This window comes from Impatiens glandulifera, chromosome 7, assembly GCF_907164915.1.
Source record: "Impatiens glandulifera chromosome 7, dImpGla2.1, whole genome shotgun sequence".
NCBI classification, from domain to species: Eukaryota; Viridiplantae; Streptophyta; class Magnoliopsida; order Ericales; family Balsaminaceae; genus Impatiens; species Impatiens glandulifera.
This window is the reverse complement of record NC_061868.1, coordinates 22523607-22537448: the sequence shown is the minus strand read 5'-3', so window position 1 is coordinate 22537448 and position 13842 is coordinate 22523607. Positions and strand designations below refer to the sequence as shown.

The 13842-nt window shown below is 27.0% G+C and overlaps 1 long non-coding RNA gene across 1 annotated transcript; it reads left to right on the top strand.

Moving 5' to 3' along the window:
- Positions 1-4325: 4325 nt before the first annotated feature.
- LOC124944592 lies at positions 4326-5217 on the top strand. Its single transcript, XR_007099939.1, has 3 exons — positions 4326-4401; positions 4647-5013; positions 5129-5217. It is a non-coding gene; the product is annotated as an uncharacterized LOC124944592 (long non-coding RNA).
- The last annotated feature ends 8625 nt before the right edge of the window (positions 5218-13842 follow it).

Genomic DNA, 13842 nt, shown 5'->3' with positions numbered 1-13842 from the left:
CTCTATTTTTTCTTTATTCCAATGTCCGAGAGAAACCACAAAGTCCACTATATCATATAAGCAAAATCGATCAAGGTCTATAATGGGCATGACATGTTCCTTACCATAGTGTACAACTTAAGAAAATATGCAAAACATTAAAAAAATGTAATATTAAGAAAACAAAAGTTACAAGTGTTAATGCAAATGAATTTTAAGAATTTAAGAGAGTTTTTCCGGAGTAACGACTGTATTATTAAAATGACGGCCTTTAGAATTTTCACCTAAAAAATTCTTCATTTCTCCTAATATGTGTATTTCCTTTAGAATGTTTTTCAAACATTATAATCAAGATGTGCTTAATTATAATTATAAAAAAAAATTCATTATCAAAGTTAGTTTTATGTGGAGTAAATATTCATTATCATACCTAATAAGTAAAAATTTTAATTTTAATTTCCAGAAAACAGAGGAATATTTTACTGAATATTTGAAAATCTATTATGTTATTCTATTCAAATGCCTAAACTCTCTCCTATTTAGATTATTAAACATGATGCAAAAGAATATCTTGATGAACAATTTGAACAATAAAATAAGACTTAATTAAGACAATTGATAAGTCATAAATATTTTATGCTCATTAATAATATTCAAAGATATACATGTCTGAAATAATTCTAATGATATGAAAAAATAACTTACTATTATTGATATTACATACATAAAATGAAAACAGAACCTAAATGATATACAAGAATTTGAAAGAATTAATGCAAAATCCATTAGTAATAGTGTTCTTATTCTTGATTAAAAACTAGGTAAAACAAAAGTTACTTTGTCCATAAGATATGGAAAAATAACTTAATGTAATATCAATTATTCATTAATATTAGTATTAGTATTACATGACATATATATGCAAAACATTGAATAAACTGACTGGAATATAAATGACTGTAATATGAATTGATTATAATATTCTAAAGAAAAACACATCTACTATTACTTTCTAATCCATAATATGAAAGTCATTATCTAAACTTTAGATATATTATTCACGAAAGATGAACAAAATCAAATTGAATTAAGTGAAGTTTCATATATACTCAAATAAAGAATATGATTTCAGCCTATATGATTGTCTAAAAAAGAAAACAAAATAAAGTGTCAAGATTACTTGTGAACTTCTAGATGATTAGAATATTGTAGATTTCAAACCAATATAAAAAGGAACAAATAGAAAAACCCTAATCTAAATCCTAAATTCAACATATCTAAATTTAAATCTAAATCAAACTAAATGACATTAACGAAAGAATCATTTAAACCTAAATCACACCAATCTAAACCAAAATCTAAATACATGAATCATTGAATGTTTGTTAAAGAATTTCTTGTAGATAGATCATAGAAACAAATGCATGAAGAAAAAAGTAATTGAAGAAGAAGATGTCTTGGAGAAGAAAGAACCTGTTGAAAAATAATGACGTGTTTGACATGTAGAAATTAAGTTAAAACATTTTATTGTCACGTAAATTAAAATAGACGGATTTAATGTCCATTTAGTAAAATTCACCAAATGGCCAAAACTTTAATAGTTCGACCCTTATATGGCTCAAATTAAAGTTTGAGCCCCAAATGGTAATTGGCTCTTGTTTTGAATGTTTAGAAATTTCATTTACAGAAAATTGTATTTATGTTATAAGTTTTGGGTCACATTTGATTTTGTTTTCAATTTTAATTTTATTTATGGAAGTAAAGAATCATGTATAAAAGTGACCATAGATCATGGAAAATCAATATAATTATTAAAAATACACGATAAAGTCGTCGTGTTTGAAAAGATCGGTGACTCGTCTCTCTTAAAGATTGTTATCATACAAGATTAATGACCTATATTTTATCATGAAAATCTTGTACTTTAATACTTATATTTTCTTCAAAATTAACATAGTAATTTTGACATGTCTAACCAAAATATAAATAATAAATAACTTTAGATTATAAAATTTTCAATTAAAATTATTTTGAGCCCAAACTAATCTATTACTACTGCAACTACATAAGATATAGTTTTATTAATTATTACTGAATATTATATAATAAATTTAAAAGAAAAACATATAAAAAATACTTTATTGAATCACTATCACAATTTCATGATTTTTTAAACAAAATTTTGGTTTTTATATGTTTTGTAATTTATAAGAAAATAATTTGATAAAAATAAAGGTTAAGAATTTTCATTTATAATATTTTAGATAAATTGTAACATTTTTAATAAACACTAGTAAAAATTGGATCAACATCGACTAATTTAGTGACGGTAAAATATTTTTGTAGCTAATGATCAATAAAAAATTCACAAACACACTATTTATTCATCATTGGCAACCAAATAAAAATACTGAGGCTATTGACATATTTTTTTGAATAATATTAGGAATCAATTAACTAATATTTTTCTGTAGGCCTATTGTTTTTTAATAAATTTTTAACCCATCCTAATGATAAGTTATAATTTTGAAAACAAATATTAAATATCCATTATATAAGGCCAATCAACCCATTTTTTAAATAATAGCCCACTTATATTTCTTTTAACCTAAAAACATTAGGAATGAATATTCAAAGCCTAAATCACTTTGCAAGCCAGTTCTCGTCTCTCCCTCATCTTATCTTGCGTGATCAGATTTCTCACTCCAATCCAAGTAGGCAGAATTCGTTCTAATCCAAGTATCTGTAATGGCAATCATCAAGTCGGTTCCTGTTCTACTACTGTAAGTTCTCTATGTTTTCTTCATTGGTCACTCCTCCGCTACTCCTAAATCTCCACCACTGATGGTCGGCTGTACTAATATAGTCCTCGAAATGGTCGATGACTTGTCTTACGTCTCCACCGGAAGCACTGATATGAAACCACAAGGAACTTGTTTTTCATGTATCAAAACTGTTTTGTTTTGAAAAACAATGCTCAGTGTATTGCTTCGCTTTCAGAAAGAACGCTCAATTTGGCGTCACTTTGAATGTTACCAAAGCCATGACTCTTCTTAATGCATGTCGTCTCTCTCATCCACCTCTCTTCAATTGCGATCGTGAGTGCTACTGCTTCCAAACCTCCTTAATTCATTTCTAGATCTCACTTTCAACTTCTGATTTGTTTATTTGTTTAGTGATCGATCAATCTATCTCTTTAAATTGTTTGTAGTGAGCGTTGACAGTCTTGCTCTAGGTATGTTGTTAGATGTTATAATTGTAATGAATTAATTGATGATCTTTGTTGAATTGCATTTGTATTTGCGCAGCCTTGCTCCTGATAGTTCTCTTAGACCATCAACATCATCTGTTAGTGTTGGGGCTCTTAGTCCAATTTCAGGGGAAAACGAGGTTAACCCAACCCTGATACCTTTAGGAGGAGAAAGCGAGGGTTCTGCTTCTTCCTCTGATCATCCCTACTTACTAGTTAGCAAAGTGAGAATTGTAACAACTGACTCATTCTCCTCAATCCTCATTGCTAGTTAGAAATTATTAGTCATTTTTGTTCTGATCATATGATGATTCTAATACTTTTGTATATGCAGGAAGCAAGTGAAAACTCTTGGTAAGTTTTCCTCCTTAAGTTTATTGTGGAGCTTCTTCCAATGGTTCTGGTTCTTTACTGTAGAAAATAGATGGTGCCTTTTCATCTTTCCCTATATTTAGTCTAAGCCTATAAAAAATAAGTGATTAATTACATAAGCTTCAATAAATCCAGTTCCTTTCAATTAATCTATTATTTTGACATGTTTTACTTCGACTTCTCAAATATCTGAGTTGGAATGATTTGTCCACACCAAGTCAATGTATCCTTGCTTCTTGGGTGTATCCTATCTTGGGGAATAATGTGGCCTATGATAGGAGACAAAAGAGATGATTGGTATTCTACTAAGAATTCCTACTGTGACATCCAAGGTTATAGACTAGGTAGTTAATATCCTTGCACCTTGTTAATAAATGTGAATGTTACTTACACAGATTTCTTGAGCTTGAATATAGATAATCATGTATATTTAAAGGTATCTGGCCTTCTATTAAATAATTACCTAAGTTTCTAGAAAATAACTTAAATAGTCATGTAAAATTTATGCAATATAAATGAATTGCCTATGAATGAATTTTGCTATGTAAAATTTATACATATTCACATACTAACATACTAATTAACTTCAACTTTACCTATTTTTCATGGTTTCCAATTTTTTTTGTCATTTTTATCCATAATTTCAACATTTAAGTGATCATTTTCTTTTGATTCTGCTGGTTGTGATATATAATCACCACCTCTATATTCACTGTTAGTTTTCAACTGTTTGCATACAGTGGGAGGATAAATGTTACTTGGCTGACCATCCTGGCTTGGTGCTGGTTTCCACTACATAGGTGTGTCAATTTTAATATCTAAGTTGTGTAAGAAACTTTGTTATGATAGTTTTGGTTTTGTGTTCTTCATTTCATTAAATTCTACATGTTTTATATATATTTGTTTTTTAATCTTTCCGATAATACTGGTATTATTATTAATCTCGGGAGAAATGAAATGTGAGTTTATTTGTATCAAGTTATTCAACTGTTTTGGTATTAAAATATGATCTAAGGAATAATAATTTAATTGAAATTGATTTCAGGTTATGCTAGTTCAATTGGGAAATAATGGGTTGATTTTGGCCAAGAATACAAAAAAGAACGTGTTGATTTCAGGTTCTTCTATTTCAATTGAATTTTACTTTTGTTTTTGTTATATAGTTGTTAATTTGATAATTTTACTATCATCACATTCATTGTTGGATCATTGGATGAGATTGCTAACAAAATTATAGATCGATTGGATTGACATTATTGGATGAGATTGCTAACCATTGCTTATCTTTCTTTCTTTCTCATATGTCTTATTTTGTTCTTCCCTAGTTTGAAGTAATAATGCAGGTGTAATGGCTCCTCAATTCACGTTTTCCCAAGACAATATTGAACTACAATTTTCCACCAATCATTTAGGTTTGTGTCCAACTTGTATTGATTGTAGTTTGTGATTTTGGTTCAATCTAAATCCACATCTAAATGAGAAATCTGCTAGAAAATTTCAGAATGAATCTTATCTTTTTTTGTTTAGGTCATTTCCTATTGACAAATGAGGTGTTGGAGATCATGAAGAAGACAGTTCGTGATAGCCAAAGAGAATGAAGGATTGTTAATGTCTCCTCTAAAGGTCATATGTTAATGTAATTTTAAACGTTGGTATAAAATCGATATTATTTAATTTTAAAAAAAAAATTATCATATAATTTACATAGTGTCTTTTCACATATATATAATCGATTATTGGGCAAAGACGTCAAGGTTATTAAATATGTCTGCATCATCTCTTCCTCTTCTGGTGTTGAGGTTATTAAACATATAGACAACCTCTCTTACTATTATGTATATGACTTTCTCTCTTATCTAAATTATTTTTATTATTTTTAATATATTTATCAATATGTCTCATTATTCTTCCTTACTTATAGTTAAATTAAAATATATTTTCAAAATATAAAATTAGAATAAATGTAAATTATCTTAACCAAAACCAAAATAAATTTATATTTTTGTGTGTGGCGTGAGTACAATTCTAATATATTCATAATTTTAATTTTTATTATAATTCATTTATTATTATTCTTAATATATTACATTACTAAAATTAAATTCTCATAATTTAATTATAAATAAATTTAAAATATATATATATATATATATTGAAAATAACTAAATAAAAATTGATATATTTAAGTGTTGTGTTAAGTTGTGATAGATTATTTTTATAAATTGCATTATTAATATAATTTTTATTATGGTCAAGACACCTTCAATGTTTGTATGTCTTGTCTATGTGTTATAAAAGATAATATGTTTTTTTATTTAATCATTAATATTTAGATTTTCAGTTCACTCTTTTATAATGTTGTAGACACCCTAATTTTACACCCTGTTTATAAGTAAAATTTTGACTTATAAAATAAAAATAATAAAAATATAAGAAACTTAAAATGAATATTTATTTTATAATCTATCGTGCTTTGTGTTTTTTTTATTCTGCAGAAAAAAAGATATCACATATCCAAATGGGTCCTAGGATTTCAGTCATGCGTAATGTGTGGTTCCTTTTTGGCTAATGTTTGATTCTCTTGCTCTAGAGCTGAAAAGTTTTTTTGAGACCAAATTTGTGGAGAAGGGAAGGGAAGAGAAGAGAAGAGAAGAGAAGAGAAGAGAAGGGAAGGGAAGAGAAGAGAAGAGAAGAGAAGAGAAGAGAAGAGAAGAGAAGGGAAGGGAAGGGAAGGGAAGAGAAGAGAAGAGAAGAGAAGAGAAGAGAAGGGGGAAGAGAAGAGAAGAGAAGAGAAGAGAAGAGAAGGGGGAAGAGAAGAGAAGAGAAGAGAAGAGAAGAGAAGAGAAGAGAAGAGAAGAGAAGAGAAGGGAAGAGAAGAGAAGGGAAGTGAAGAGAAGAGAAGTGAAGAGAAGAGAAGTGAAGTGAAGAGAAGAGAAGAGAAGAGAAGAGAAGAGAAGAGAAGAGAAGAGAAGAGAAGAGAAGAGAAGAGAAGAGAAGAGAAGGGAAGAGAAGGGAAGAGAAGGGAAGAGAAGGGAAGAGAAGGGAAGAGAAGGGAAGAGAAGGGAAGAGAAGGGAAGAGAAGGGAAGAGAAGGGAAGAGAAGGGAAGAGAAGGGAAGAGAAGGGAAGAGAAGGGAAGGGAAGGGAAGGGAAGGGAAGGGAAGGGAAGGGAAGGGAAGGGAAGGGAAGGGAAGGGAAGGGAAGGGAAGGGAAGGGAAGGGAAGGGAAGAGAAGAGAAGAGAAGAGAAGGGAAGGGAAGGGAAGGGAAGGGAAGGGAAGGGAAGGGATCTGGATGAGTCTCTCTCCTCCATCGCTAGCCATACGCCTCACATTCACTTGTGGCTCTGGACTTCATAGCAAATAGGTGCCTTATTCCCCCTTAGACGAAGAATAGGGACAGTGTATAACATATGAGTGGTGTCTTCGCTTTTTCGGACGTTACATTCATAGAAAATGATAAAGAATGAACAATCATGTTTCTTTCATATATATTTTCGATTATTTCACAAATGATATGATGAATTGTTGAAGTTAGGTAGGTACTAGTTCTCTTCGTTTTCTTAATATTTTGCGATGATTCAGAAATTAGATTTATCATTATAAGCGATTCATTAATAACTAGAAACCTTACTTTTACTTGATTTATCTATGATTATTATTTGTGAATACATGTAAAAAAAAAATAGTTGATAAATGTTCACTAATATCTATTTCATTTTGTTTTCCTTCTGCTTACTCTCTCTATTCATGTATATTTTTGGAGATTAAGTTAGAGATGACATGTGACTGAAATATCTCCAACCAAGTTGGTCTTATAGTAGATCCATCACCGTCAAAGTCATTTGTGCTTTATATTTAATTTTATTTTTTATCCCCTAAAATATAAATAAATAAAAATAAAAAAGAATCAATATATAAATATATGTATGAGATAAAAACATCTATAATATACCTATAATCATATATAATTAATAACAATTATAATATATATATATATAAAATGAATACCGATGGTATAATATATGATTAATACCAACTATAAATATATATATAAATATATACATATAGTATAATATAATATAATATATATATATATATAATGAATATAGATAGCCTATAAGAGAAGTATCATTTAAATTTTGTAATTTAATACTAATATGTTTTTAATAAAAATTTTGTACTTATTTAAAATTTAGGGATCTAATTGTTTCTTATTTTTTTAAAATTAATTTAGGATGTGTGTGAATTTTAGATGTCATTATAATTAGAATTTTAATTTTAGTTTCATCCAAATTAAAATTTATTTATAATTAAATTTTTATATTTAAAAAATTATAGAAAATTATAATTCAATTTTAAGTTTTATATTTTAACAAACATAATAAAATTAATTTGAATATCGACTAATTATATTTTTAAAATACACTAAAAATTACAAAAAGTTAGCTTAAATAGTTAAAAATTAAATATTGAAAGTACAATCAAATAAATTAAATTTGTTTATCTATTTAAATTAACATAATAATTTTAATATGTTTAACCAAAATACAAATAAGAATTAACTTCATATTATCAAATATATGACTTATTCTATTATTTCGAATTAAAATTATTTGGAGCCCAACATAATCTATTGTTGTTGTAACTACTATTTTTTTTTTACTTGGAATTAAAATTATGTGTTGTAACTTCTTATTCTTATTCTTTTACTTTGAATTAAAATTATTTTGTGTTTAACCTGATCTATTACTATTACTGTCCTAACTACTTAGCAAATAATGAAATATAGTTCTATTAATTATTATTGAACAATATATAATAATAAAAACTTTATTGAATCACTAGCACAATTTCATGAATTTCATAGAAAAAAAAATTATAAAAATAAAGGTTAAGAATTTTCATTTTAAATAATTTTACGTAAATTGAAATAATTTTAGTAAAAACATGCTTGAAAAGTGTTTGTATTGGTCTAAAATAAGCACGGTGTGTCTGTTTATAAATGGGTTAATAATCTAATATGAGATTGTACGTGATATTGTGTCTTAAATGATTAATCATAAAATATTACTATGATACATATAAAAATATCTAAAATTTTGGATTATAAATAAATTTTATTTTAAACTTTGGTATAAAATTTATAATATTTTTTTATTTAATTTAAGAAAATATTATTATATAAATTACATATTGCCACTTCACATATATAATCGATTAACGGGCGAAGACTTTAAGGATATTAAACACGTCTACATAACCTAATCCTCATATGGTGTCTAGGTTATTAAACATAACCACAACATCTATTCCTCTTATGTTTATGACATTCTTTATTGTTTAAATTATTTTTATAATTTTTAATATGTTTATGTATATATCTTATTCTTCTTCTTTATTTATAATAAAATTAAATTATCTTTTTAATATTTAAAATGAGAATTAATATAAATTAACTAAACCAAAACGAAAATATTTTTTATAAAGATTTTAGAAAGATAAGTTTGAAGTTTTTTTTAAGATGTTACAAAATTCATGGTAAGAAATTACTATTAAGGATAATTAAAACAAATGTAAAAATAACTTCCCAAATAACTATTTACAACTTTAATTAGTCACTAATATGTATGAACATATTTTTTTTTTTATCAGAATCAAATTATTTTTATGTTACTGTCATTTTTATTTTGTTAATTAATTACAAAATAGAATTAAAATATTTTGACTAACAATTTATTATATATTGTCCTAAATATCCAATCCATTGATAAGTTACAATTTATTAAATTTAAAAAATAAGAAAAAACAACAAAAACAATCCATTATTTTAAGTAGGTACACCTATATTTTATTGGCAACATATTTATGTTTTTCTTAATTTGGACAAATTTATTGTTTGAATTTATTTTAATATATTGATGTATATGTCTCATTATTCTTCCTCACTTATAATGAAATTAAATTATCTATTTAATATTTAAATTTAGAAAAAATATAAATTATCTAAACTAAAATAGTTTTTGTTAAAATTTTAATAATATAAGTTTGAATTATTATTTTTAAATGTAAGAAAATTTATGGTAATAAATGACTATCAAAGATAATCAAACAAATATAAAGAAATAACTTCCCGAACAACTATTTACATCTTTAATCAATCACTAAATAATATTAATTTTATAACTATATATAATGTCATTAATTATTTTGTTTACATTAAAGTCGTTTTAAGATTCGTTTGTGCTTTATATTTAATTTTATTTTATTATTTCTCATAAAATATAAATAAAAAAACAATATATATAAATATGTATCAAATAATAAATTGTTATTATATACCTATAATCACATATAATATATAAATAATAATAACAGTAAAAAAAATATATATATAACATATAAAATGAATAAATATGAGGGAGGTATATAATATAGACGGTGCAACTTGGGTAAGTGAACTTGGCTAACGTGGGTAAGAGTGAACTTGACAAGCGTGGGTAATATCAACTTACCATTTCTTTCATTCTTTTTAAATGTTCTAATTTATATATTTATACTTTTTATTCATTTTTTAATAAAAACAAAACAAAACAAAAAAAATATTAATATATATAATTATGTGATATATAAGCTAAAATACTCATAATAAAATATATAATCATCATTATGCTTTTTTATAATTTAAAATATTTATTTATATATAAGCAAAAAATACAAAAATATAATTCTTAATTTTTTCAACCCATTTTCTTTTGAAAATTAAGAGGTAAGTTCAAAGGTAATCATTCACAATGGAGTTTTCAAAATTCTCTTCCATTTAATTGTTTAATAACCTTTCCATACGCCTTATTGAACACTATTCTTTTATATCAATTCGAGATATAATATTCTAGATTTCCACCATAATGGTATATAGCACAAACAACGTGTGCACAAGGTATACATGTGAGTTATCATGGGTTATGTGTGCAACTTCTTTCTCTAATGTCTATGGCATGTCTATGTATTTCCTCATTTATCTTATACCCGAATTCTCTATAAATGTACAATGTGCACCTATGATACATTGCTTTTGCAAGTTCGAGTCTCTACGTTGCTACAATAGAAATGTCTCCAATCCAATTCATATCCATTTTTTTCATAAGCCACAAACATTTCACATTATCATAAATCGGATGTTCTACAACATGTTAATAACAAACATTGATCTACTTGGTAATATATGTGATTTAAATGTTTCACAAATGTCGTTGTCTACCATGTCACACTTTGGATACTTTTTTAGGTATGTCTTTGACCATCTTTTATCAGTAATTCGGATCATAGAAGTACTGAATCCTTGTTTGTTTTATTCGAGTACTCATAAATTGGCATCAAATTGTTCTGTTTAGGTGGATCGAGTGCACCTCTAAAACAATAATTTCAAGTCATCTCCCATATTTCCTCATCTATCCCAATTTGTATATCAATGGCGAAAACAAAATATGTATGCTCTACATTGGGCAATAATTCAGAAGCTGGTCTTATTAATCAATAACAAAATCAAATCAAATAATTCACCAAATGTTCTATAAAATTGTGTGATCAAACTTAAATATCAAATTGTACATTGTAATAAAATTGTAAATTAAAAACATACATTTTGCATGTCTAAAATGATATTAATGTTATCTCTTTCTTCTAAGAGTAGATCCTCATTTAGATGTTTTAAAAACCATTATTAAAATTTTCGACTCTCTCTTTACACCACAACTCATGCTATCGAGAACATGTGATCATTTGCATCTCGATTAATAGAAGAAAGTTGTTCCCCTTTACATGCGTTCATCAAAAATTATTCATCAACCCCATTTAGTGGTCTACAACTGTTTATCCAACTACTCTTACATGCCTCAAAATACACATACATTATATGAAATTTTATTTCACCCGTGGTTTCATCTTTAATTGTTTTATGAATAAAAGAACCATTATTCCTTGATTGTAGTTCTTCCAAATAGTTCCATAACTCACTGAAGTCTTTCTCTATGTCACATTCAACTTCGGCCAAAACTATATTTTTGGCTTTATTTATCAAAGAACAGCGCACATAACAATTTTAATCCTCTCTACAAAGTTGTTGAAGAGTTTTTGAGGAAATTTCTCTTTGGATTAAAATTTTATTACGAAATTTCATCTCAACATACTTTGTAGAGACCAACATGTTATTGTTATCATAATAGCAACAATACTCAGGACGATAAATCTTTACTATCCACTTTTTTTGTTCTTTTCTTTTTCTGTTTTGTCCTTGCCCGCAAAAATACCAAGAACATCATTATTTTCTACATTTCATCCTCATTTTGTAAAATTTTTGTTTAATCCATTTTATACTAACTCTGCAATCACATAAAATCTATTATAACATCTTTTATCATTTGTTTTAATTCAAACACCATGCCTACAATGAACCTTCATGCATCCTGAATAGAAGGGTTGCATTTTAAATGAGAAGATTGTGTTCTCTTTACTTGATGAGATATTACATCATTATCAGTCCCATTATGATCACTGTCTTCACTATCACTCCATAAATAACTCATAAGGTCACTTTTATCAAAATATTCATAAACTTCAACTTCATCTTCATCTTTTTCATCATCCATATCACTAGTATAATCTGACTCAACTTCAACTTCCTTTTCATAAGTTTGGAAATCTTCTTCATCCTCGTCTTAAACTAAAAACTCACTTTCAACCTCACATTGATCATTATGATTGCATTGAATTGGGACATGTTCGATACTTGTCTCAATTTTAATATCTTCTTCAAAATGTTATTCATCATCATTTTAAACCTCCATATTTTTAACATTCATCTCTATAACTTGTATAGGTATAGGAAGAAGACTTGATTGTCATAATCTTACAGTATAGAATAATCTTTTACTTTATAAATATCAACCTTAAGGCACGTCTCAAAAATCTTTAATAAATGTAACAAATGTTGATCATTGTTAAAAACCATTAATTGATTATTTGGTGAACGATACCAATACTCAAAATTTTCTTTATCCCTATATCCGAGTGAAACCGCATAGTCCGTTTAATTCCAGAAACAAAATCGATTAAGAGACTCTAATGGGCATCAAATGTTCTTTACCATATTGTACAACTCGAAGAAATCTAGAAAACATTAATAAAAATGTAATATTAAGCTAACAAAAGTTACAAGTGTTAATGCAAATGAATTTTAAAAATATATTACTGATCTGTAATTTGAGAAAGTTTCTTTAGAGTAATGATTGTATTCTTACAATGAAGGTAATCATTATTTTTCCCTATATGTTGTATTTCTCTAAGTATTCATAATGTGCATTTTTCCAAATATTTTAATCAAAATGTGCATAATCATACTCATAAAAAAATATTCATTATCAAAGTTAGGTTTATGTGGATTAAATATTCATTATCATACACAAGTAAAAGTTTTAATTTAAATTTCTAGAAAATATAGGAATATTTTAATGGATATTTGAACATCTTTTTCTTATGTTATTCTATTCAAATACCTAAAGTCTATCCTATTTGGATTGTAATTTTAGGAAACATGATGTAAACTATTATCTTGATGAACAATTCAGACAATAAAATAAGACTTAATCCAATTTAGACAATATATAAAACATTATTCTTCTATGATCATATATAATATGCAATGATATGCATGTCAGATGATATTACATACAAGAAATAGAAATAAAACTTAAATAATATACAAGAATCTGAAAGAACTTACTATAACATCCATTCATAATAATGTTGTTGTTCTTACTTAAGAACTAGTTAAACAAAAGTCATTTTGTCTATAAGATATCTGTTAGGATCTAGGTCGCGGCTGGGGGACCGGGGTCTGGGCCGGTTAGCGCGTCTCACTTAAAGATGGTGATTAATCCGGTTAGAGATTAACATCGGGGTTTCAATAATACACAAACTGTCACAAACCCTTGAACCAGGTTTAAGCGCGGAAGATGTTTGTTTTAGGTTGAAGCAGAACACTCACAAGATAGGCAGAACCGGTTTGGAATAGGACAGGTTTGGGGGTTGCTGGGTCGGTTTTGGATCATAGTGATTCGGTTTAGGTAATGTAGAGTCGGTCAAAGCAGTGTAAGTAGGTTAGTACAAATCGGTTAGAATGTAGAACCGGCAGAAAGTAATTAACAAGACAAGTTTTTATGGATGTTCGGAGATGAAACTCCTACAT